Source organism: Mycteria americana (genome assembly GCF_035582795.1).
Source record: "Mycteria americana isolate JAX WOST 10 ecotype Jacksonville Zoo and Gardens chromosome Z unlocalized genomic scaffold, USCA_MyAme_1.0 Scaffold_30, whole genome shotgun sequence".
NCBI classification, from domain to species: domain Eukaryota; kingdom Metazoa; phylum Chordata; class Aves; order Ciconiiformes; family Ciconiidae; genus Mycteria; species Mycteria americana.
This window is the reverse complement of record NW_027445437.1, coordinates 3023343-3050471: the sequence shown is the minus strand read 5'-3', so window position 1 is coordinate 3050471 and position 27129 is coordinate 3023343. Positions and strand designations below refer to the sequence as shown.

Below are 27129 nucleotides of genomic sequence, written 5' to 3'. Positions count from 1 at the left end.
CAGGCAGGCAGGCAGGCAGGCAGGCAGGCAGGCAGGCAGGCAGGCAGGCAGGCAGGCATGCCTAGGCAGCCCCCTTGGCACAGCAGGGCCAGCCCCATCCTCAGCCCTTTTTAAACCCTGGGCCCAGCCCCATCCTCACCTCATGGGTCCCACCTGTGCTGCCCCAGGCCACAGCTGGAGCCCACGCCATGGGGAACAGGGGGCCAATTACCCCAAGCCTCACAAGCCAGACACAACCAGCAACCTGGCACAGGCATGGGCACACACCACCACCAAGCTGGTGCTGCCGTGGGCAGATGCTGCTGCCAAGCTGGCACCGGCCTGGCAGACTTGAGTTTACAGCCCAAAGCCAAGGTTGGCCCCTAAACAAGAAAACACGTGAAACCATCCTTACAGGATGCCAGTCCGGTGGTGTCCATGATAGCTCTCATAGACAGCTAATAAACAGCTTCCCTGTCCGGGACCACGTTTTGCATGTCCCAGGCCCTCCCCGCACCCATGCTGAAAATCCAACAGAACAATTAAGGACTCTGCTTCATCACCTCAGCCTCCAAAAGAAGCTTCCTTCCTCTGCTGATGGTCGACACGGATATCCCCGTGCTGTTCCTTGGATGCGGGCTGGCCTTGGGTGCCTGTACTGCCAAAGGAAGAGAAAAAGATCATGCTCTTGTCACGTGCTCCATCATCCTCTTGTTCTTCAAGAAAACAGAAGAAAGCTACCATCCCCGTTGCTACATAACAGAAGTTTGTGCAGGAGACGGCTGAGCCCATCCCCAGAAATGGAAAACTCTGCTATGACCCTGCTTTGCCTTTTGGCGACAGCGCCTGCCATCGGTGTGCCCCAAACAGGCGAGGTCCCGTTCAGGCTGGCATCTGCCACAAACAGGCAAGGTGCCCTGCGGGCTGGCGTCCGCCACAAACAGGCGACGTCCCCTGCGGCCTGGCATCCAGCACAAACAGGAGAGGTCCCGTTCAGGCTGGCGTCCAGCACAAACAGGAGAGGTCCCGTTCAGGCTGGCGTCCAGCACAAACAGGAGAGGTCCCCTGCGGGCTGAACAGAGTCAACTGAACAGAGTCTTCAGAAGAACTTAGTTGTGCATTCAGTTTACAAGTAAATCCCACCCAAGCAATGGTAGGGGGCATTCTGGCATCTAAAGGAATTCAGGAGTTAATTTAGTGCTTCCAAAATGGAACATTCCATAGCTTGTAAAAACAGCCTTAAAGTCTTTTTCCCTCTTGCACCAACAACGCTTATTTTAGTTCACCTTAAGGGTCCCCTACAACTACTTACTACAGCATGCGTGGCTCCACTATCAATTAAAAAAATCTATTCTTTCATTCCCCAGCTTGACTGGAACCAGAGGATCATCTGGGGAAACTGTCATAGATTCCTCCGGCCCCCCTTCAGTCCAACCCAATCTCCGGCATGACTCCAAGGGCTTCTTCTGTCTCTCTTTCCCCATTACTCAGACGGCACGGACAATCTTTTTTCCAACGGCCCTCTTGCTTACAATGTGCACGCCGATTCATTCCCAGGGGAACGTCATAACCATTTCTACTATTATTTCTACGGCCCCTTCCTCGCCCACAAAATTCACCTCGTGTATTTTCTCTCCCTTTTTCTTGTGTTTCCGTCAAGGCAGCCAACAAAGAAGCTTGCGGCGTTACTCGTCCCCGCTTCTCCTTCTCTTCTGTTTCCTCCCGATTATTACAGACCTTAGATGCCATTGAGAAGAACTGTGAGATTGTCATGCCATCCTCGCCCTCTGCCTTTTGTCATCTCTTTCTTATATCTGCTGCTGCTTGACCAATAAACAGCATGTTAAATAACTGTAAATTGCTATCATCTTCCGGATCCCGATCTGTCCCTTTTCGAGCTACTTCACACAATCTCTCAGAGAAGGCTGATGGGGTTTCCTTATCCCCATGCCTTACTTCAGATAGTTGAGATAAATTCTTAGGCTTTTGCACTCCGTGTTGAATCCCATACAAAATTAACTTCCGATATTCCTTTACCCTCTCTAATCCCTCACACTTGTGTCTGGATCCCACTCCGGATCCTCTTTCGGGAGGTACATATTGGTATTCGGCACCCCCCTGCCTTGTTGGATCAGTCCCTCTCTGGCCTTCTCTAAAATTGTTCTTCTCTCCTCAGTGGTAAACAAATACCGCAGGAGAGGAGCTGAAGGAGTCCCCGATCGACGGGTCGGTGCGCGCTGGAGTCCGCTCAGGCCTCTTCTCCCTGTCGGATGCGGCAAGACGAGCCGGGCGAGGCTGTCAGCTCGGTCCCATCTGGGGTGCCAAAACTGTTATCCCACAAGTGTGAGGTCGTTTACCCGTGTCTCGTCCCACTCGGTGGGTTGCGAGAGGGGTGAATCTTTTCGATTCCCCGACTGTTTGAGTACGGGTCCTCGGCAGAGCCGCGTGGTCGGCAGAGTCACGACAATGACCCAGAGGAACAGGCTGGCCAGCAACTTTATTTACTGGCGAATTCCACAAACGGACAAACTTAACGACCTATATGAGTTTAACGAACGAACAAAGGCGATTTGGCAATGGAGCTATTTTCCGGGCAACCCGATCCCAAACTTGCATATATATATTGGAAGAGCAGAGGAGAAAATAAGCAAGAAAAGGAAAGAAGAAGAGAGGAGGAAAGAGAAAGAAAAAGTATCACCACCCTCGGATCCCGCGATGACGATGACAGACGTGGCAATCCTCCAGTGGTGGGCGTGCGCGCGCTTCCCTGGGGGGGGGCAAGCCTTTTATTGGCTAATCCCCGCCTCCAGGTACACCCCTTCAGGACTGACATGGTTATTGTTCTAGAAAGTTCTCAATCTTCTGCGCAGGCGCTGGGGGAGGGGGGTGGTCATGAGGGGTCTCTGGGGCGGTTGCAAGCCCCTTCCTCAGATAAACTCTGTGTGACCGCTGGCCATACATGGTCAGGTTTGACAGAACCTGGAACCGCGCATCCTCTGACGCCCTCTCCACGTCCCGCTCTTGCTCTCCCCCACCCCGAGCTCCCCGACCTGCCCTCGCCATGCAAATAGTGCCTCAAATCGCCACAATGTTTGAGACATTAACTCTCTCAGTCTCTCACACCACCCCCTGGCTCAAACATTGTCTATACAATCTTCGTCCAGGGTGACGATTTTCACATAGAGAAGATCGAGAAGACACAGTTCACGAAATCTTCAACAAGAGTTGGCAGAGGGTCCTTGATTTTGTCTTCCAGGGTGGTGATATGAACATAGAGAACAGCAGGAGAAAAGACAATGAAAGCAGAAGCAAGCAGATAAACAATAGCTATGCCAGTTATAAGGAACAGAAATCAGGGTTATTCCAAATTGAATTAACCATTTCCCCCACCCCGTGAGTCCCCAGGATTGTAGGAGGGAAGCGAACGAAGATCTGGGGGCATGCCCATCGAAAGTCTTTCGGCGGGAGTGATCGAAATAATTCAGCAGCTTGGTCAGCAGTTTCTTTCATTTTGGTCCGTGCTGCCTCTCTAGTAGTACTGACGTTGTGAGTGTAGTAGTAGTAGAGTGCAGTAGCAGAGTGCAGTAGTACTGGAGTTGTGAGATGGACATAAGGATGACTAATCCACATTTCAGACCAGCATGATATTTCAATGCTAATCAGGAATAAAATTTCCAGTTAGAACATCCCCAAACTAGTCCCAAGGGGTATGGGGATATGCTAATTTTACAGGTATGTCAGGTTTAGCAGTGAGCGGCAGGCTCTGCAAAGGGTAGTGTGTACAGGGTATGCCACAATACTTGACTCTAACCCCAACAAATACACATGTCCCTTATCAGAACCCTTACTCTCCCAAAGAGCCAGGTTTGGTTTTTGGTTTGTTGGTTTTTTTTTTTTTTTTTTTTGGGGGGGGGTGGGGGGGGGGTGGTGTCCCCCAGGACCAGTGTTATAGTTAAGAACTTTTCCAAGTTATACATAATATGGGGTAATGCAACAAAAAAACACCACCACCACCACCAAATCTCAATCCTTGTTCGGTTGACCGGGGAAGGGCAACACATATCCCTTGGTCGGTTCTATTCCAGATTCTAGTAAACACATGAATTGGTTCCCACACAAGCTTCTAAGGAATATGGTTTCCACTTCCCCCGTGTCCTCCTTTCCCGGAGGAGAGGAGGACCACCGTCCATGTGAGAAAGCGTAGTTCCCACACAAGGTTCGAAGGAGTATGGTTTCCACTTCCCCCGTGTCCTCCTTTCCCGGGGGAGAGGAGGACCACCGTCCACATGAAAAATCGTAAATACATATAAGGACTATTAATACAACATTGGCAGTATTCATCGAGGTCCGATGCTCCTCCGACAAGATCGCTATGTTTTAGCAGGCGACGGTCTGGTTCTCCCCCTGCAAAAGAAAAGGAAAACTCGGTCCCCTTTCGGACCGGTTTTAAAAGCAAGGGATTATCAGGAGGTCTTCCGACAGGTAGGCCTTTTAAAAGCTGATTGTCTAATCCCGTTCTCCTAACCGCAGCTTTACCCCTTTGTTCCCCTCCGGAGATTCCCACGTTGCGGCTATAACTGATCAGCTCCTGCGCAACCCCTCCCCAGGTGAGGGGGAATTCCGCCGGAGCGGACTGCCTTTGGCTTCTCCGGGGTGTTAGCATTTCTGTTAAACGCTCCTGAATTGGGAGCGCTGCCCTTAGGCGGTCCTGGATTTGTATGGCATGTAGCTTTAGGGGGTCAGGGAGGCCCTTTATCAGGGGTTTCATTCGACTGGGGTCGGCTTTTAGCAACATCGGGGAGGGCTGATGGGGTGTTAAGTGCCGGTCATGCAGGAGCTGGAGGCAGGCGGCTTTCTGCACGCTCTCGGTACTCTGATCCAGTCCCGGAGTGGGGATGGTCACCGGATCTCCCCGTTCCAAGGGGTCCAGCCCTCCAGCCCTTTGAGTGAGGGACCAGGGGGCTCGAGTGTCGGGGACGGTTAGAAACACGCCTGGACCCCAGTATCCCTGCGCCTCCTCCTCAGAAAGTTTAAATTCTGTCCTCCCCCGTGAGGGAGACCCTCCACACACATTCTGTCTCCGTTTCTCTAGGGAGCCTACTATATCGATCTTGTAATTTGGCCAATTCAGTTGCACTATAGGGTATTTCTTTTGTTATGATTTCCGGCGCGGTATCGGCACCCCCTTCATATTGAAATTCCGTTTTAATAAGTGGGCGAAGTTGGGGAGCAGTTCTCTCATCATGTTGGCACTTTGCCCGTTCCATTTCCTCCCAGGGGTAGCGGCCAGCTACTCCCCCGTCAGCCAGCTCGCGTTCCTTAGACAGACCGCAGTGCCCACACTCGCTCTCCAGATCCTCCCTCCGCGCCTCCGCTAGCGCCGACCACAACTCACGCTCCCTGACAAAAGCGTCGCGCAACTGATTCTGCAACCTAGTCGCTGCTATTTCCGATCGCACCCGTTTTTTCTGCTCAGCTTCCAGCTCCGCTTGCAAGCTTTTACCCAAATCTTGTGACAATTCGCTCGCCGCTCGCTCAGCCCATTTTACCGTGCACTTGTATTTCTGCGCTGCCGTCAGCGCAGCTACCAAAACACCCAAAACAACAGCTTTTAACAACTCTAACAACAAAGGGGAGCAGTCCAGATCAGGCTGAACCCAGGAAGCCATGATCATCATCTGCCGGAGGACTCGGACTCAGCCGATTCACGTCCTCCCTTCTCGACTCAATTGATATCCCCTCCCTCTTCCTCTCACTGATCAAGTCAGGGAATCCCACTTCTGACACCAAATTAATGTCTCGTCCCACTCGGTGGGTTGCGAGAGGGGTGAATCTTTTCGATTCCCCGACTGTTTGAGTACCGACAAAGGCCGATCTCTGCTCGGCAGAGCCGCGTGGTCGGCAGAGTCACGACAATGACCCAGAGGAACAGGCTGGCCAGCAACTTTATTTACTGGCGAATTCCACAAACGGACAAACTTAACAACCCGACGAGTCTAATGAACGAACAAAGGCAATTTGGCAATGGAGCTATTTTCCGGGCAACCCGATCCCAAACTTGCATATATATATTGGAAAAGCAGAGGAGAAGAGAAGCAAGAAAAGGAAAGGAGGAGAGAGGAGAAAAGAGAAAGAAAAAGTATCACCACCCTCGAATCCCGCAATGACGATGACAGACGTGGCAATCGTCCAGTGGTGGGCGTGCGCGCGCTTCCCTGGGGGGGGCAAGCCTTTTATTGGCTAATCCCCGCCTCCAGGTACGCCCCTTCAGGACTGACATGGTTATTGTTCTAGAAAGTTCTCAATCTTCTGCGCAGGCGCTGGGGGAGGGGGGTGGTCATGAGGGGTCTCTGGGGCGGTTGCAAGCCCCTTCCTCAGATAAACTCTGTGCGACCTCTGGCCATACATGGTCAGGTTTGGCAGAACCTGGAACGGCGCATCCTCCGACGCGCTCTCCACGTCCCGCTCTTGCTCTCCCCCACCCCGTGCTCCCCGACCTGCCCTCGCCATGCAAATAGCGCCTCAAATCGCCACAACGTTCGAGACGTTAACTCTTTCAGTCTCTCACAAACCCCAAATTCCATTTCAGCCCATGAAAAAAACAGCACAGCAGAAAGTACAGGCATTCAGTCAGAATAAGGGATAGGAGAGCAGCTGAGCTAAAGGAGGATTCTAGGGAAACAGCTCCGCTCGAGATACAGGGCATGCTTTAACAGCTACAGGGACTGCAACGCTTCAAATCACTATTAAGACCAAGGGATAGGATTTTCAACACCTTCTTCACCTAAAAGTGAACGCTCTTGCTGCTCTTGGAAAATGTCTCATCCCTTCCTTCCAGCACTGCTGCAGGCAGACAACCCCGTGAGGCTGCAGGACAAGGTCGGACCCTCATCAGAACCTACGCTTAGGGATCCACCACAACGGCTGCCGCCCTCGCGCTGCTGCTGCACGTCTCGCTTGCTCGGTCAAGAAAGCTGAAAGGGAAGTGTAAAACTTTAGAGAGTAACACGGAAAATAAAGGACAAATCTCAGTAATTCACTCTACACTAACAAGGTGGGCGTATGTTTACATACATCCAACAACAACACTTACACGATAAAAGCATTTGAGTTTCCTTTTGCATTCATTTAACTTGCACAGCTGGGATACCATTACATCATCTCTCTCCAAAATGCACGGTTATAATGGGACTGGGGGGGGCCGTGTGCTATGTAACTAGGAGGGACATCTGCCCAGCCACGCTGCCCAAGAGAGACGCCGCTGAAGCGCCGGGGAAACGCGCCATGGAACGAGAGGCAGAAATAAAGCACTGCAGAGCACGCCGTCAAAATATTGGGGAAAAACCCATAACATTCCGTTGCCTCTCTCTTGAAACATGGAGAACAAATACCCAACTGCTGAAATACACCTCGTAAGTTGTATGCCACAGCTATTGGGCAGTCACAGTTTAAACAGTGCCAATCACTTTGTAAATGACACAATTTTAGCTTCTGTTTAAAGTTTCAGTTATGATAGAAAAGTCAGTGACATAAGAGATCCCCCAGATGGTTTCACTGGGGGGGGGGGGGGGGGGGGGGGGGCGGGCAGCCACACAGAAATCAAATCCCCAGCGCTGCAACACATCAGGCTACCAAAAGGGACTGGCAGATTTGCTAATGCTTTTGGCTGTACTGAAGCACGCGGAGGAACGGCTTTTTAACATACCTCGGCTGTTACAACTGAGAACCAAAGACCAGCGATGCCATCAGCTTTTGGAAGACGTGCTGGGCTTGGGCCCCTGGAAGGAAATGGACTTTTGTTTGTTTTTCAAGAGAGTGAAAAGTCTTGTTGCTGATGACTTCTACTGGCACGTACAGCCGCTCCGATGGGAAGTTCATCAAATGCAACTTCTCTGAATGAGAAGGATTTCCAGTCGGGAAAATCTCTTTCCAACTGAAGCCAAAAATTACACACTGTAGCTTCCGGAAAAAGGACCTTCTTGAAGCAGTAACTCACCAAAACCACATCGGGACTCACTGGCGGTACTTACAAGGCTGCTAATGCTTCTTGGGAAAGCCTGGAAAACACGCGGAAGCGACGCCCATTTCTCCCGTTTTGTCCACGTCTCTTCTTTGACCTTGACGGCTTTTAGTACGGACGCTAGGATCGCAGCAAGGTTTTTCAAGTACTGCTAGAAGATATTTCAAAAACTTACTGACTGAAAAAGCAGAAAGCTTTTACCATGAAAACAAAGGCTCTTCCTTCTGAACAGCTGAACTCTTCCCAACAGTTTCTTTCCTCTTGTAGTACAAAATTATTTTCACAGTATCATTTAACAGTAAGCGCACAGAAACAGAAGATTACGCTTTCAGGAAGAGAAAAGAAACGGACAGAAGTTGGCTTTGCGTAGGCATTGTCGTGGTTTAGCCCCAGACGGCAACTAAGCACCACACAGCCGCTCGCTCGCTCACTCCCCCCGCGGTGGGATGGGGAAGAGAATCGGAAGAGTAAAAGTGAGAACACTCGTGGGTTGAGATAAGGACAGTTTAATAGGGAACGCAAAAGCCGCACGCGCGAGCAAAGCGAAGCAAGGAATTCATTCACTCCTTCCCATGGGCAGGCAGGTGTTCAGCCATCTCCAGGAAAGCAGGGCTCCCTCACGCGTAATGGTTATGAAACAAAATTCGTGGAGACTACCCTTTAAAATCCAAATCTCCCAACAGGTGAAGTGGAGTTTCAGAGTGTTCCCGAAATCAAACTCAATAGCAACGGAGTTACTATTAAGCAGGCATCCTTTATTACAGCGCTGGGCAGCACTGGGGATCGCTCCACCATAAGTGCTCCGACAAACAAGCAAGATCGCAGAGGTTATCTGTTGCAAAATATACATATTCATAAGATTAATTTATATAAACATGAGATTTCTTGGAACTCATTAATATATGCAAATGTCCCTGACGCATGCGTACTTAAGTCCTTAGGTGGTCGTTAGGGATCCTCTGGTGGTCCTTGGAGGAAGTCAGTAGTCTTCATCACTCTGACCGCTGACTGAACTTTGTCTTTACGCATGCTCAGTCCATCTTTGTCTTACTCATACCTTCCTTGCATATCCAAAATCAGGTGGTTCTTGTGTAGTTTCTCCTTATCAGCCCTTTCCAGGGACACAGGGCCTGGAGAATTCCTTTTTATCTATCTACATTGCAACTCTCTCAGCTAACCAAGGATTTAACACAGGCAAAGCATTCTTACTCTACTGACTAGGTCAAATAAAGAATGCTCGTTAGCAATTCTACTATCTAAGCTTCCTTACTTAAGGCCAACAATACTGGCAAGCTAGGCTAAATTATTTGTGAAAGGGAAACTAAAAGGAAACATTGAGCAACCAAGATATTGACAACATTTCTTTTTGTCTTTGGGGATTTTAGCTCTTTTCAGTTACTTGGGAAGACAAACGCCATCACTCCGAATGTCCCCCCCTTCCTTCTTCTTCCCCAGCTTTATATACTGAGCATGACGTCATATGGTATGGAATAGCCCTTTGGTCAGTTTGGATCAACAATCCTGGCTGTGCCCCCTCCCAGCTTCTTGGGCACCTGCCAGAGCATGGGGAGCTGGGAAAAAAAGTCCTTGACAAGTGTAAATACCGCTTAGTAACAGCCAAAACGTCGGCGTGTTATCAATATTACTAAAACCCAAAACACAGCACTATACCAGCCACTAGGAAGGAAATCAACTCTATCCCAGCCAAAACCAGGACAGCATGCTCCAGAACACACCTTATTCTATTTGTAGCATTTGTGTTGAAATACTTCATAGAAATACTATAGAAGGAGAGTTGGCACATTCTTCATGTTACCTTTAAAGTCCACGCTACGAGTACCTTAGGAAAAACGCAGGCACACATCGTAGGCGTACCGTGTACTTGCAGACCACTACGCAGCCTTTCCATCCGTCTCGTACTTTCCTGGCAGAAGAAAGGGCGACCACGGCGAAATGGTGGCAGCTGACGTTCTGCTGAGAGAGGAAAAAAAACCTTTAGCATAATGCCGGGTAGGAATCTAAAGCTTCCTTTTTTTGTGAAGCTTGGTGAAGACTACAACTGAGTGGAGGATAAAGGGTTTTCCTTCATCTTTGCTACAGTTGATGACACAGGCCGCTAGAGCTTTTGCAGTTTTTAGACAGCCACGCCTTTTTTTGACTCATGGGCACCTTTGGTTTCACTAGAACCCCTTTCATAGATACACGCAGGTGACGCACACACATACCTACGTACAGTTTCCAAAGCCTACGTACAGTCAAGACTTCCTCACCCCATACGTCCCAAGGTGAGCATTTTCGTTAAACAGCACAGCAACCCATCTGTCCCTGTGAACTGCCTCCTTGCAAAACAGGAATGATTTTTTGCAGGCCGTTTCTCCAAACGGTCAAGTCCTTCTCACACTGCAGTTGTGCCACCAAACCTGCCTAGGGTCCCTCCCAGCTTTTGACTGTCCTGACATTTCACAGCCACGCGCTCTAGTCCGTCTTCCAACAGCAAAAAGACGGCACGCCCTCAGACCCAGAGCACAGCCCTCCGCATGGCCACACGCCCCTTGCTGTTTGGACGAGGGGCCACCGAGCATCCCCGCGAGCACAGCTGCACGCGCAACATCAGTTCCACCTCCCCTGATTTCAGTGGATGTAGCTTCTGAAGCTTTACACTGAAAACCTTATCTTGACACTTCCCCACAGCAAAAGGGATCCGTAACTAGAACCCCACAAAAACCTAGAAACACCACTTGCAATCCCACAGCAGCGACAGCTTCACAACTATTTAGACCGGGAACAAGGGAGAAAAATAAAACCGCTTCATCGCGCGCACGGGAAAGCGGCGGAGAAAAGGGTCAGCATTCATAGCCCTCACGGAAAACAGGCATTCCCCTTCCCTTCCTAAAGCCCTCTGTCGGGTCTAAACACCACAGCGCTACCGTGGCAGCATGGAGAGCAGAGAACAACAGCCCTGCCGCTGGACATTTACATAGCAGCATGCATAAACAGAGGGACACGTTTTGCCACGCACAACCCTGAACTTCCTGAAAATTCACGTTGACCAAAAATAGCCACTTGGAACATACTGCCCAACAACATTTGGCAATAAAACTTCAACGTCTTTCACCCACGCAAATTGTTTGGTAACTTGCTATTTGCTTCCCGTTGTTCTTCTTCCTTCGGAAATTCCACTTGCAGCCAAGTTATTCACTACTGCTTCAAGCACTTACCTTCCTGGGACTACCAGCACATCGACACAGGCAACTAACTTAACTGCTCCTCTACAATTGTCCAAATTACCATTACAGCCATGAAAGAGGAGTGAAAGAGAAGAAAAGGAGAGCTCCGGCAGCAAGAGAGCTCTGCGGGCTGCCACCACTCAGCATCGCACTCTTCTTTTTAAAACACACGCACGCGCCCCCCACAAAAAAAAACAGACCAAAAACCCCATGACCTTGTACCTTTTTTCTTTCAGAGCTCATCCCTGTCTCAGCACGCTGTCTCGTCAAAGCGCAAAGTGCAGACGATCTGTAGCCCAATGACATTTGCGTGGGATGAATACACGTTCAGAAGGACTCCAGGTCTGTAAGACAGGTGCCATTTTTGTGGTTTTAATAAACATCACTCAAGTTTAGTGACTGACACGTTTCGGAGGAAACTAATTGTTGTGGTTTAGCCCCGGTCGGCAATTAAGTACCACCCAGCAGCTTGCTCTCCCTCCCCCGCCCCCCAGTGGGATGGGGGAAAGAATCCAAGGAGCAAAAGTCAGAAAACTCGTGGCCTGAGACAAGAAGAGTTTAAGCATTGGAACAAAAGAAGAAGAATGAATTCTCATGAGAAGGAAAACAACAAGAGAGCAAGAGAGGAACAAAACCCAGGAAAAAACAAGCGATACAACCCCTCACCACCCGCCGACCCATGCCCAGCCACTCCCCCAGCAGCGATCCCTATCCCCCGGCCAACTCCCCCCAGTTTCTATGCTGAGCATGACGCCAGATGGGATGGAATAGCCCTTGGGCCAGTTTCCATCAACGCTTTTGGCTGTGTCCCCTCCCAGTTTCTCGTGCGCCCGGCAGAGCAGGGGAAGCTCAGAAGTCCTTGACCAGTGTAAGCATTTCTTAGCAACAACTAGAACATCAGCGTGTTATCAACATTATCCTCATCCTCAAATCCAAAACACAGCACTATACCAGCTACTAGGAAGAAAATTAACTCTATCCCAGACAAAACCAGGACACTCATTCACTTTTAAATGTAGCCTCTCCTTGGGGAAAAAAAATGTGTTAGAGACAGAAAAAAAAACAACGACTCAGGGCTCCCAACCACCACGGAGCAGTGGGGAAATTAACGCCAGTGAAGACAAAGAGCAGCAGCACTGTCATTCTGATCATGGGCTCCAGAGACTCTCCCAGTCTACACCTCAAGCCTAGGAATGACTAGTCCTTTTTTGGAAGGACAAACTTTTTTTTTGGTACATAAAACTCCTAGACCAAAGGCTCCACGGAACAGAATGTGGACTGACGCACAGCACAGCATGCCATCAACACTCGTATGAAAAAAAAACCTGAATACAAATCAAATTGAAATGTCAGTTTCCATCGCATTTCATTCATTATATTTCTACTGGCAGCTAGGTGCTCAAAAATTACTCAACTCTACTGACACCAGAGATGACTAAAAAGGTAGTTGTGCATATAAAAATAAAAGGCTCTTCCCAACTTGCCCATAAAAGTAGTCTGAACAAACAGAAGAAAACACTTGACCCTGAAGAAGGCAACAGGCAGCTCTTCATTTCTCCTAGATGAAAGTTCATTCTTTTACCCAAAAGGAAAACATTCGTAACTGCCAAGGGACCAATTCAGGAACGAGGCACGCTCTGTTAACGGCAAGTTTTCATCAGCTTTTCGGCACTGGCAGCACGTTTGCCTTTTCTCTGGGTTTCATGTGGAGCATCTGTAGCCTCCCTGAACTCACAAAGGTTTCTCCCCGCTCCCCCGGCCCCATACGCGCCATTACCCGAGCAGCAAGCGGGATCCACCACGCAGGCTTTTCTTCACGTGACGCAGAAGGTGACACTGGGAAAAGAGGAGGCAAAAAATGATCCTGTTTGTCACACCCAGCCAACGGGGAAAGCACAGGGGAGGCTTCTGCCAGAGGGGCCCTGCGGGGCCAGGCCGTGCGCCCCGGGAGCTCCAGCCGACCAGCCCCTCTCCCCTTTGCCAGGCACCAGGGAGACACCGCCGCCTCGTGCGGACGCCTCGCCCGCGCCCCCTCGCAGCGGGGCTGCCCCAGGAGAGCCGGGCCACCCCCACCTCGCTTCCACCCCCAGGAAGGGGACCGGGAGACACCCTCCGTGCAGGGAGAGGCGCAGGGCGTGGATTTAATCCCCGAGGGAAGAGGCCAGGCTCCCCGCTGCCAGAAGGGCCGCTCGCCTCCCTGCTGCTCAGAGACGCTTGCTGGGGACAGCCCTGCCTGCGCCCGGCCGCTCTGCAGCCCTGCTGGCGGCGCAGCCCGGCCGACGGATGCTCCGGCGAACAGGCGCTCCAGCTCACGGCCGCTCCCGCTCATTACAGCCACAGGTAACCTCGCCCCTGGCTAACGCACGCTCCAGGCAGCGGACACCCCATCTCCTTCCAGCTCCTCCTTGCCACAGTTCTGGCTAGCTGAAGCTCCAGCTCTGCACCGAAGCTCCGCTTGATTTTGGCTCCTTCTCCTTACCAGCTCCAGCTATTTGCAACAGCCTGGGCTTTGGACAAGGTCGGAAAGCAGTCGCTGTCAGAACTTGAATATTACTATTAAACATCACCGCTGTACCCTGTGGAAATACCGATTAATTAGTTTGTATGATTAAGTACTTCAGAACTCTTCTCAGCAGCATACAAAGAAGAGCTGGGCTCCAAGAGGGCGTGCGGGGTCTGAAATGCACCCTTCCCCCCCAGAGACCACCTCAGACCTCGAGTCTGGCCCGGGGCACGCCGGCCTCCCGAACTTTGGGGTCCGACGCGACCAGACCCCCACCTCCAGGGAGGGTCCGTGCACCCTGCCCACCCTCCGCTTTCCCCCGCAGCCCCCAATGCCCTCCCACCCCCCTGCCCAAACAGCCAAACCGGCTTCTGCTTTGGGCCCCCAAACCAGCTCCCATTCCTGAGCCCACAAACCCACCTGCTCAGCCTGTTCTCGAGGCCCAAAAACGCAGCGCTTCACCTCTGCTCCTCAGCCCAAAAACACACCACTTGGTCCCCTCTGGCAGGTCCTGAAAACGCACGACTCCAGCTGTTTCCGAGCCCCAAAATCAGCCACGGGAGCCTCTTTTCAAGCCCCCGGAACACAAGACCGGCTCTCCGTTTTCAGGCCCCACACCAGCTCACCCTCTCTGCTTTCCGACCCCTTTGCGGTCCCCATGCGTGATGCTGCGGGGTGGGGGGAGCGCAGCCACCCCACAGCCCTGCACCCCCAGGGCCACACACGCAGTTTTGGGGAGCGCTTGGGCGCTGCGGAGGGCCCGGCCCCACACCTCTGCGGGGCCGCACCAGCACAGGCAGGGCATCGCTTTAGTGCGGCTGCTTCCGGCTTGCTTTCTCCAGCACCGGTTTGGGGTGCCGGGCCCGCACCCCAAACCCCCCCAGCCCCAAGCACCCCCGCGGGGAGCCGGGCCCAGCCGCCTCCAGGAACCCCCGCCGGCCGCAGCCGCGGCCCTTCCCCACCACTCCGGCCACCGGCACCCGCCCGGCGCCGCAGGAGCCCCCCGGGCCGCCGCTGCCCGACCTGCGCCGGGAGCGGCAGAGGCTGCCCAGCCCCAACAAGCAGCACCCGAGAGCCGCGTGGGGCTGCCCCTACTCCCCCCGCTCGCACACGGACTCGGCCCCAAAACCCCCCGACAAACCCCAGGACAGCGCTGGGCCCGGGGCTGCTTTTTCCCCCGCCAGTCCCAAGAGAACAGGGCCTGCACCCACCCCTATTTAATACCGGGATGGGGAGCAGGACAGAGGACTGGAAAGACAAAAGCAAGACAAGGGAGAAGACTGAGGTGCCGCCAGAGAATGAAAGGCCGAAAGAAAAGGTCAGAGAGGCAGAGAAATCAAAAACAAGAGGGACGAGGAGCCCTGCAGAGAGATGGAGCAAGAACATGCAGGGGCAGTGAGCAGGACAGAGGGATAGAGAGACGGGGGGGAAAGGAGAGGAAGAAGAACAGAGGGACACGACGGCGACAGGGCACAGGACATACAGACAGAGAGAGAAAAAGGACAGGGAACAGGACAAAGGGATTGGGAAATAAAGAAAGGGTGAGATTTGTACAAAGAGACCAAGAAGGAAAAATTAAAAAAACGGCCACGAGCTAGAGGACAGAGGCAGAGAAAGAGAAAAAAGGGCCAGGGAGCAGGACAGAGAAGGAGAGAAAGGAAAAAACGGAGAGCCAGCTGGACGGGGAGGTACAGCAAGAAACGAGCGGACAGGCAGCGGGACAGAGAAATAAAGACAGAAAAAACGGGGACAGGAAGCAGGACAGAGGGACAGCGAGAGGAAACAAGGGGCAGGGAGCAGGACAGAGGTGGAGAAAGAAGCGTTGGGGCAGAAGGACAGAAAGAGAAAAAAGACACACAGGAAGAAGGATGGGGGACGATAGAGAGAGGGGAAAAAGAAGGACAAGGAGCAGGACACAGATTGTCAGACAGGGACAGGGAGCAAGACCACGCTCCGGCTTACGCATACAGACCCTGCAGTGCACGCTGGCGGCCTGGCCTGCTGCGGACTACGAGGAGGGATCCTTCCTCGCCCGGAGAGGCGGGCTCTCTCTTGCCTGCAGCGGGAGGCAGCTGCCGGCCGGCCGGCCTTCGATTTCTTCTTCTCTGGCCTCTCCAGCTTCAGCCGCCGCAGCTCCTGTCCACAGCCACCAAGCGCTCCGCCTGTCCATGTTCGCCCCCACGCCGCCAGGAGAGCGAGGCCAGGCACAGACAACCCACGCAAGCCTGAGGCGGGTGCCGTCACCGGCAGCCCCAGGGGAGGAAGGGACAACCGCGGCCTCAGCGCAGCCTCTGGGAGAGGGAAAGAAGAAGCCGCCACCGTTATTACCGCAGATCGCCCCCGGCTGAAGCCTCCCCTTCCGCAGGGGCTCCTGGACACACGCGGAAGGCCAGCTTGCCACTGGCACGACAGGGCTTGGGGGCGACCGGGGGCTACGGGACAGGCTTCAGGGGAGGGGCTGGAGCTGGGGGCAGCTGCGCGGGGTGGGGGGGCAAGCGGGGCCGGGGGAGGCTCAGGGGGAGCTCTGGAAGCGGGGAGGCGCCCGGCGTCCTCGCCTGGGGGGTGTCCGCCTCCTTCCCCTCTTCCCTTCTCTCAGCTCTCGGGCAACTCCCTGGGGCTGCCCTGACCCAGCTCGCCTCCAGCACACCGGCAGCCTGCCGCAGCGGGCAGGGGGAGGCTTCCCGACCGCGGCCAGAACACACCCCCGCGCCCGCCAAAGGCGTTCGCTCGCCTCGCCGGTGCCCCGGGACACCCGCCGCCGCCGGGACCCGCGCCCAGCGCGCCGCCATGCCGCTCCCGGGCACCGCGCATGCGCCGGCCGCCGACGGCGCGCCGGAGGGGCCAGCGCCGGCGCCCGAACGCCGCGCGGCAGCACCGCGCTGCGGCCGTGCCGCGGCACCAGCAGCGGCGAGCACCCGGCGGGCGGCGCCGGCCCAGGGACGGCGCCGGCGCTGCAGACCGGCGCTGCAGTCCCGCGCCGAGCGCCCGCCGGCAGCGCGCACGTGGGGCGGCGGCAGCGGCGTTTCCTTACCGGGAGGCAGCATCGAGCGCGGCGGCGGCGCTTCGCAGGCACCGCAACAGCTCCTTGCCGTTACCGGCGGACGGCAGCGGCGGCGAGCACGGCGGCACCCCCCCCGCACATGCGCGGTGCCGGACCTGCAGTACCGCGCTTCCTCCGCCAGAGGGCGGCAGCGAGCGCGGGCGCGCGCCCCCCCCCCCCCCCCCCCCCTCCCGCTCCCGCCCCCCCCCCCCCCCCCCGCGCCACGTGCCCGAGGCCGTTCCCCGCCGGCAGACGGCTGCCAGCCCCGGCAGGTACCCGGCGGCCGGCATGGGGCGAGTACGCACCCCGGCGTGCTGCACAGGGCAGGGGGCTGTCTGCAAGCGCCCTGCCGAAAGACTACATCTCCCGGCATGCCCTGCGACCAACGTGCCCCACCACACGCTGCTTACCCCAGGACTACAGCTCCCAGCATGCTGCGGGCTGCTGCCTTCCCTGGGCTTTAACCCTGTGGGGACACCGTCCCGTACGCCCTCCTCCCCTCACCAGCGCCCGCGGGACCCCGCCGTGCCACGATTCCCAGCACCACCACCGGCTCCGCTTCGGGTCCGATGCTTCCCCAGCTGCCCCGAACCCCTCCAGCGCTGCCCACACCTCCGCACGGCCTGGAAGCGCTCCACCCCCCACCCCACCCCACCCCCCCGCACCGGGGGGGGACACACACACACACACCTTTGTGCCGGGACTGCCCTTTCGCAGGACCCCAGCCCAGGTGCTTCCCCAGCACTACCCCTACCCCCCGGTGAGCCCCAGCACTCAGGCAGCCCCGCATGTCCATGTGCAGCCTCCCCGCTGCCCCGGTGCATCAGCTTTCCCTCATCCCCTCGGCTTCTGGGCCACCCACGACCCCGGCGCCGCACCCTCCGCTCCTTGGCCCTAGCGCGGGTCTTCCTGGACCCGATCGCTGTTGCCCCAGCCCCACCTCCCCCTTTGGGTCACCTTCCCTGGGATGTTCCCGGTCGCAGGGACCCCCTCACCCCCCCCCCCGCCCCGGCCCCATTCACCTGTTCTGTGCTTGCAGCCTCGCTCCTGGTCCCAGCCTGTATTGCTCAGCACTGGCTGTGTTGTCCTGGACCTACCCTCATGGGGTGACGTGAACACCGCACTCGTGGCAGTAGCCCAGCTCAGCAGCCCCCGGCCCCCAGCTGCAGCCCGGGGGACACAGGCACCATAGCCATCGGCCCTGCTGGCCACTCCAGAGGCTTGTCAGCCCCAGGCCCTGGGCCCAGAACTGCATCCCACAGAGAACACAGGCTATTGCCCTCGGCCCCACTGGGGACAGCTGTGGTGGCCGGGACAGCAGAGGGGTGCCCCAGCTCCTGAGGGCAGCTTGCCAAAAGCTCAAGGGAGAGTCCTGGGCTGCACGGGAAGAGAAAAGGGGATGAGAACAAAGGGAGAGCTCTGGAGTGCAACGGTGGGGTGGGAGGAAGCCATCAGCAGGTGACAAGGAAAACATAGGACTCTGGGGGCACAGACAGGTGAAGGGGGGGGGGGGCCTGGGCCTTACAGAGAGGGAAACAGTTGACCCGAGCGCACCAAAAAAGCACTGGCAAAACTCTGGGATGGGAGGAAAGCTAAAGAGGAAGCATGGTGGCATACTGTGTGACAAACACAGGGCCTTGGGACACACGGAAGGACTTGGGGGGGAACCCAAAATATGAATTCAGGAGTTCAGAGGGCTCCAGGGCACAGCCGAATACAAACTGGTGCACACCAAAAGGGCTGTGCGGCATGCCACGGGGCTCACTGTGGCTGATGGGAAGCAGCCTGCAGCCACCACCAGACCCTATGGAAACTCCCTCTCTCAGCACCGTTTGTGCTGGCCCCAGACCTTCCCCCGTATCTCGGGTACTGTAGGTGGTTGCCCCTCAGTGACCTGGTTGGGAATGAAGAGCTCACAACCCCTATTCCTTCAGGTCCTCCTCTCTGTCCCCTCTGTCCACGCTTGCCCCAGCCCAGCCCTTGCCATGCTCCGGCCTCACTCGCCCCTCACCTGCCCAACACACAGGGCTCTCCCCCCACTAACTGGCACCGCCTCGGCCGAGGGACCCCGCGCCCAAAGCCTGCTTCCAGGCAGGCTGGCGTGCCTGCCCCCCCGCAGCTCCAGCGTGTCTGCAGCTGCAAGAGCAAGGGCGCGTGCGCAGGCCCAGAATGAGGAGCAATCTTGGGTTCCCCAACTGTATTTTACTACTCTTTGTGCGCTGTTCCCGCCCAGACCTTCACATGTGCACACCTACCCCCAAAATCTCGTAGCCCTTAGCACCTTCAGTCACTCGCAGCACTGAGGTTCTTCCCCTCTCTCAAGACTTACTTGCTCTTTCCTTTCTTCTTGTCACACCTCCTCGGCCCTTTCTGTACATTCTTCCTTCAAACAACGGGACTGAAATCAACAAAACGGGTCAAGCAGCTGTCTTCAAGTTGATGCCTCCGATAGGCTTATCCCACAAACCAATCCAACTACTAAGGTCATTGGACAGTTCTAGTTTTAGAGCATCTTTCCAAAGCTTTAAGTGTGGTTCCCTGCTAGGTTACGCGATAAAAAGCTTGTCCCCGTAAACTCCAGGTCACGCAGAGGCACCGTGCCAGGTAAGGCACCCCAGTGACCCAGCCAGAGAAACAGATTCCCTGCCCTGGCTCCTGCCAGAGCTGTCCCGGCAGAGCCATCAGCCCCATGCTACGGGGCGACGCTCGTCACAACCAGTAGACGGGAGCGGCTTTCCGGATCACCACACAGCCTGAGAAAGGTTGCTGGCTAAGGATATGGGACGCACGCGGGGACCGCACAGGATGTACTACGGTACCTTTACTGGAGGAACCAGAGGTGGGGAAGGGGAGGTATCGGAGGAGTTTGGGGAGGAACAAGCATCGGAAAAGAGAGGGACGAGGGGATAAAAAGGGCTGGTGGCATGCAAATCGGTTGCTGGTCAGTAGGACTGTCTGGCCATGCCCTGTGCCTGATCAGCAGAGTCTCCTGTCTTCTCATTAACTCCATCTCTAGGTATTTTTGTGAGTGAAAGGTTCTCTGGCTGTGTGTGTGCGTGTGCGTGCGAGGGCTGAGGCCGAGCAGCCGAGCTGCAGGGCTGAGGTGCAGGGCCCAGGCTGAGTTGTGGGACCTAGGCCGAGCGGCCGAGCTGTGGCCTCGTCCCTGGTGCTGGGCCTCGTCCCTGGAGCTGGGCAGGCATCCTAGATGGCACAGAAAAGAACAAGAGCACTCTTTTTTGGGAACAGAGATCTTAGGAGGGGTGCGAATGCAACAAAGCGAGTCCAAAGGGGGCTCACGGAGCTAAAAGCGTGCTGCTCGGAAGGCATCGTGACAGTAGCAGAGGGGTTCTGAGAGGGACAGACACAAGAAGGCTCGAGGACACAATGAAGAAGTCCAGAGGGGATCTGAACAGACCACAGATGTCCTCAGGGGACCAGGGACTGAACAGAGGTGTCCTAGCTAGCACAGAGGACAACACGAGTGTCCTGGAGATGAAAGATGTCATCGGGAATGGTTCTCGGGAGCAAGAAGGGTGCAAATTGCGCTACAGAGCCACAGAGGGCCGTGGGGCACGAGCACGGCCTCAGGAGGCACGGTGACGGCAGAGGAAGGGTGTCGAGAGCGAGAGAGAGAGAGAGAGAGAGAGAGACAGAAGGCGGCTCTGGCACGCAGTGCAAAACTCAAGAGGGTGTCCCAGCGATGTCCTCCGGGGACGAGCGACCGAATGGAGACATCCCAGGCGGCAGTGAATAAGGTCAGGGAGCTGTGGGGCACAACGAAAGCCTGAGGAGGGGTTCTGTCCAAATAAGAGAGAGACACAAAGAGGGCTGCAGAGCTCGAAGGGTGCCGTGGGGCACGAGGACAGTCTCGGGAGGCATCGTGACAGGAACGAGGGGGCTCCGGGGGGCGGGGGAAACGTGGACAACGAGACAAACAAAGGATTGCTGACACACTCTTTTGTGGGATTGCGTCAATCCCACAAAACCCCTCCCCACGGAAGGGGATCTGAACAGAGCAGAGGTGTCCTCAGGGGACCGGGGACCGAACAGAGGCATCCGACATGGCGGAGGGAAGGCAAGAGTGCTCTGAGGGAAAATGAAAGCCTGAGGAAGAGTTGTCTCTGAATAAGAAAGATACAAAGCCTGCTGCAGAACTAAAGGATGGCCACGCAACACAAGGGCGCTCGCAGGAAGCGTCGCGACAGAAACAGAGGGGTGCCGAGATGGCCAGAGAGACAGAAGGCGGCTTGAGGGCACCAAGGTACTGGGGAGGGGATCTGACCAGAGTACGGAGGTCAGGAGGGAGACACTGACCCACTGGAGGCGAGCGAGATGGAGGAGAGGACAACAAGACTGCTCTGAGGAAGAGGGAGGAGACGTTCTTACAAAGCGAGAGGGGTACAAATAGCGCTTCAGAAATAACAGCGTGCCGAGGAGACCCTCTTCAGCCTCCGGATGAATGGAGAGAAGAGAAAAAAAATAAAAGACAGAAAATTTAAGCAGCAACAGGGTATGTGACAAGACAGACAGAATTAAAAAACCAGGGACAGACAGCTTGATAAAAGTCGACGTAGCAAGAAAATTGAAAAAGCAAAAGGGTCCGAGGCAGAGGAGAAAACATTTCAAAATAGGGATAGCAAACTAGATAAAAGTAGGCATAGAAAAAATTTGAAAGACAAAGGCCTTAAAGGAAGAAAACAATAAAATATAGGGACAGCAAACTAAATAACCAAAGACACAGAAACAAAATTTAAAAAGTGACAGGGCGTCACGGTTTAGCCCCAGCCGGCAGCTAAGCACCACGCAGCCGCTCGCTCACTCACCCCCGGTGGGATGGGGGAGAGAATCGGAAGAGCACAAGAAAACTTGTGGGTTGAGATAAGAACAGTTTAATAATTGGAACTAAATAATAGTAATAGTAATAATGAATTGTAATGAGGAGGAAAACAACGAGGGGGGGCGGGGGACGACGATGACGACAAAACCCAAGGGAGGGAAAATAAAAAAAGATACAACCGCTCACCACCCGCCAAACGATGCCCAGCCAGTCCCCCAGCAGCGACCCCTACCCCCCCGCCAACTCCCCCCAGTTTATATACGGGGCATGACATCGTATGGTATGGAACAGCCCTTTGGTCAGTTTGGATCAACTATCCTGGCTGTGCCCCCTCCCATTTCTTGTGCACCTGCCAGAGCATGGGAAGCTGAAAGAGTCCTTGAGCAGTGTAAACACCTCTTAGCAACAGCCCAAACATCAGCGTGTTATCAACATTATTCTCATCCTCAAATCCAAAACACAGCACTCTACCAGCTGCTAGGAAGAAAATTAACTCTGTCCCAGAGGAAACCAGGACACAGGCTATGGCACAGACGAGCATGAAATAGAAAATACAGACAGCGAACTGGATACAAGCACATATAGAAAAAACGTCAAAAGCAACGTGACACAGGAAAGTCTGGAAATAATAAAGAAATAGGGTTAGACATCTGGGTAAAAGTAGACAGAAAAAACATTTTAAGAGTCACAATATACAGCGCAGATAGGAAAAAACAAACAAGAGAGACAGAAAAAAATACATAGAAGTGAACACAGAAACAAAAATTCAAAAGTTTTTTCAATTCCAAAGATATTAAGAGAGAAAAAATTAAAAAATAGCAAAAAACCTAAGTAGACGGAGACATAGAAAGAAAATCTTAAAGGCAACTGGGTACAGGACAGACTAGAACGAATTAAAAAAGGAGGACAGCAAACTGGATAAAGATAGACGAGGAAAGACAAGTTAAAAGCAACGGGCTACAGGACAGACAGGAAACAATTAAACAGGGAGAGACATCTTGACAAAAGTAGACACAGAATGAAAATTTGGAAAGCACCAGGATACAGGAAACAGGAAAAAATAAAAAAGAGAGACAGAAAACAAAGTAAGAGTACACCTAGAAACAAAATTTCAAAAAGAAAAGAATTATGAGAGTAAAAAATTGAAAAATAGGGACAGCTTACTAGAAAAAAGAAGACAGGGTGCAGAGCAGAGGGAGTCACTGAAAAGAGAGACAGGTCACTGCGTAGAGGGAGACCTAGAAATGCCATTTTCCCCAGCAATATGGAAGAAGGCAGTGTGGGAAGGGTGAAATAATAGCAGGTGGGGAGCTGGAAAGGGAGAGGCATAGAAAGGCAATGGAGAAGGCGACGGTGTGGAGGGCAGTGCTAGCAGACGGGCAAAAAGCTTTGGGGAGCCAAACAGCCTGAAAGGGAGACAGAGGCAGGTGCAGGCAAGGAGGCAGGCAGAGGTCTGGAGAAGCACGGCAGAGAGAGGCCTGGACACACGCGAGGGATGCGCGACTCACCGCAGCTCCCGGCACTGCCGGGAGACCTTCGGCGCCCCGAGGCTTCTCTCTCTCGGCCTCTGCCCCTTCCTCCTCCACAGTGCCGGCTGCCTCGCCCGCCCGGGTGCCTCGATGCTCCTCTCCCAAGAGGCTTCCCAGAGACACGGTGGCTCATGCGCACGGCCGATGGGGGCACCGAGCTCCCGGCACCACGTGCTGGTGGTGCACTCTGTCCGGGACGGATCCGTCCCGGCTGTGGGGACCGGCTGTTCCTTGCTGGAGGCAGCTGCCTGGGGAAGCCCCTTCATTTCACTCCTCAGCCAGCTCCCGCAGGCAGGCAGGCAGGCAGGCAGGCAGGCAGGCAGGCAGGCAGGCAGGCATGCCTAGGCAGCCCCCTTGGCACAGCAGGGCCAGCCCCATCCTCAGCCCTTTTTAAACCCTGGGCCCAGCCCCATCCTCACCTCATGGGTCCCACCTGTGCTGCCCCAGGCCACAGCTGGAGCCCACGCCATGGGGAACAGGGGGCCAATTACCCCAAGCCTCACAAGCCAGACACAACCAGCAACCTGGCACAGGCATGGGCACACACCACCACCAAGCTGGTGCTGCCGTGGGCAGATGCTGCTGCCAAGCTGGCACCGGCCTGGCAGACTTGAGTTTACAGCCCAAAGCCAAGGTTGGCCCCTAAACAAGAAAACACGTGAAACCATCCTTACAGGATGCCAGTCCGGTGGTGTCCATGATAGCTCTCATAGACAGCTAATAAACAGCTTCCCTGTCCGGGACCACGTTTTGCATGTCCCAGGCCCTCCCCGCACCCATGCTGAAAATCCAACAGAACAATTAAGGACTCTGCTTCATCACCTCAGCCTCCAAAAGAAGCTTCCTTCCTCTGCTGATGGTCGACACGGATATCCCCGTGCTGTTCCTTGGATGCGGGCTGGCCTTGGGTGCCTGTACTGCCAAAGGAAGAGAAAAAGATCATGCTCTTGTCACGTGCTCCATCATCCTCTTGTTCTTCAAGAAAACAGAAGAAAGCTACCATCCCCGTTGCTACATAACAGAAGTTTGTGCAGGAGACGGCTGAGCCCATCCCCAGAAATGGAAAACTCTGCTATGACCCTGCTTTGCCTTTTGGCGACAGCGCCTGCCATCGGTGTGCCCCAAACAGGCGAGGTCCCGTTCAGGCTGGCATCTGCCACAAACAGGCAAGGTGCCCTGCGGGCTGGCGTCCGCCACAAACAGGCGACGTCCCCTGCGGCCTGGCATCCAGCACAAACAGGAGAGGTCCCGTTCAGGCTGGCGTCCAGCACAAACAGGAGAGGTCCCGTTCAGGCTGGCGTCCAGCACAAACAGGAGAGGTCCCCTGCGGGCTGAACAGAGTCAACTGAACAGAGTCTTCAGAAGAACTTAGTTGTGCATTCAGTTTACAAGTAAATCCCACCCAAGCAATGGTAGGGGGCATTCTGGCATCTAAAGGAATTCAGGAGTTAATTTAGTGCTTCCAAAATGGAACATTCCATAGCTTGTAAAAACAGCCTTAAAGTCTTTTTCCCTCTTGCACCAACAACGCTTATTTTAGTTCACCTTAAGGGTCCCCTACAACTACTTACTACAGCATGCGTGGCTCCACTATCAATTAAAAAAATCTATTCTTTCATTCCCCAGCTTGACTGGAACCAGAGGATCATCTGGGGAAACTGTCATAGATTCCTCCGGCCCCCCTTCAGTCCAACCCAATCTCCGGCATGACTCCAAGGGCTTCTTCTGTCTCTCTTTCCCCATTACTCAGACGGCACGGACAATCTTTTTTCCAACGGCCCTCTTGCTTACAATGTGCACGCCGATTCATTCCCAGGGGAACGTCATAACCATTTCTACTATTATTTCTACGGCCCCTTCCTCGCCCACAAAATTCACCTCGTGTATTTTCTCTCCCTTTTTCTTGTGTTTCCGTCAAGGCAGCCAACAAAGAAGCTTGCGGCGTTACTCGTCCCCGCTTCTCCTTCTCTTCTGTTTCCTCCCGATTATTACAGACCTTAGATGCCATTGAGAAGAACTGTGAGATTGTCATGCCATCCTCGCCCTCTGCCTTTTGTCATCTCTTTCTTATATCTGCTGCTGCTTGACCAATAAACAGCATGTTAAATAACTGTAAATTGCTATCATCTTCCGGATCCCGATCTGTCCCTTTTCGAGCTACTTCACACAATCTCTCAGAGAAGGCTGATGGGGTTTCCTTATCCCCCTGCCTTACTTCAGATAGTTTAGATAAATTGTTGGGCTTTTGCACTCCGTGTTGAATCCCATACAAAATTAACTTCTGATATTCCTTTACCCTCTGTAATGCCACACACTTGTGTTTGGATCCCACTCCGGATCCTCTTTCGGGAGGTACATATCGGTATTAGGCACCCACCCACACACACACATTGTTGGATCAGTCCCTCTCTGGCCTTCTCTAAAATTCTTCTCCTCTCCTCGGTGGTAAACAAATATTCTAGGAGAGCCTGTACATCTGCCCAGTTAGGACTAGGAGTCGTGACTAACAGTACTATACATTCCTTCTGGATTGTTTCGATAGGATCCGACTACCTGTTTGCAGTTTAATAAATCAGAAGCAGTAAAAGGTACGTGTACGGATACCGGTGTTCCTTCAGGCCCTACAGCCTGTCTGAGGGGAGCTCGAACTATCGCTTTCTGATAGCTGATTTTTAGTCATGGCATCTCCCCCAAATTTATTGCAATGCTTCAGGATGCATCCTAGAGGAGAGCAAAGGGGTGCCTCCTGGGAAGCAGCAGAGCCCATATCGGTACCGAAAAACCCAGCATTTCTACACTAACCAGAACGAGGGACGTCTCCCTTCGTTACTCAGAACAGGACAGCCTGGAGAAACAAACAGAACTACGCTACTGCCACCTGTCTTTCCCGGTGCGTCTTATGCAGAGCCCAGAACAGAACAGAGGCCGCCTGCTTCCCGAGACATCTTGCCCCTACCCCCTTTTCTCCTATCCCCAAAAAATACCTCTTTTCAGGAACATTGCACCGTTGTGTCGCTTACCGCCCGACCGCAGGAGAGGAGCTGAAGGAGTCCCCGATCGACGGGTCGGTGCGCGCTGGAGTCCGCTCAGGCCTCTCCTCCCTGTCGGATGCGGCAAGACGAACCGGGCGAGGCTGTCAGCTCGGTCCCACCTGGAGTGTCAAAACTGTTAGCCCACAAGTGTGAGGTCGTTTACCCCGTGTGCGGGACGCCCATATACACACAGGGCAGAGGTATTTTTATGGCATGTCTGCGCAGAGATGGGCGCTAGGCGGTAGCTCCACAAAGCTAGCACAAAGTTCGCTCCTACAAGTACAGTATTTATACAGGCTAGCTACGCATATGCATAAGCGTAAGTAATTACACAAAGCAGTTTTCTATTGGTCTACATTTCTCTTATTTCAACTTAAAGCTACAGCACTACTTTAATATGCTGCGCACGCTCAGAGGTGAGGGCTCTCTGCTCGGGCCGGGGTCTCTAGCTCGAGGGGTGTGACTTTTAGGATTATAATGAGGACAGTTTGCGGGAGGGTCCTTCTTATCACGCTCCTACTAGTTGTTTCGGATGGTTCCCAAAACATTTCCATTAGCTTACCTATTTCTTCAGGACGTGCTTCTCTCCCAAGGACCGTAATTCTCGTTTAGACGTTCCGCTTTCCAGCCCGCATCCTCCTTATCAGCTTTACGTAAGCCCTGGCCTTCCACCAGCTCCTGGGAGACGACACCGTCAGACTACAACACGACCGTTCTTTTATGCCAGTCAGTGGGTTCAGAATTAGGAACAGAAAGAACAGGGCAAGCTAAACACCCACACAAGCCTCATATCCCTAAGAAACGATTAAAAAAACTAAAACGACCCCCATTTTAGATTGCATTGGCCTAGGGACTGCCTCCTTCAGGTTCCCCGGGCGGAGCGGTGGAATCAGTCACAGAATTCAGTTGCCTACCAGGAGACAGCCCTTGTCCTCGCAAGGCAAATGTTTCAAATGTTTCAA

At 54.0% G+C, this 27129-nt stretch overlaps 1 long non-coding RNA gene across 1 annotated transcript; it reads right to left on the bottom strand.

Annotated features, from left to right (window-relative positions):
- Positions 1–542: 542 nt before the first annotated feature.
- On the bottom strand, positions 543–26947 carry LOC142403008 (uncharacterized). The gene is made up of 4 exons (XR_012773562.1): positions 26730–26947; positions 26156–26286; positions 23958–24052; positions 543–632 (listed from the first exon to the last, which is right to left on the bottom strand). It is a non-coding gene; the product is annotated as an uncharacterized LOC142403008 (long non-coding RNA).
- Between the last annotated feature and the right edge of the window lie 182 nt (positions 26948–27129).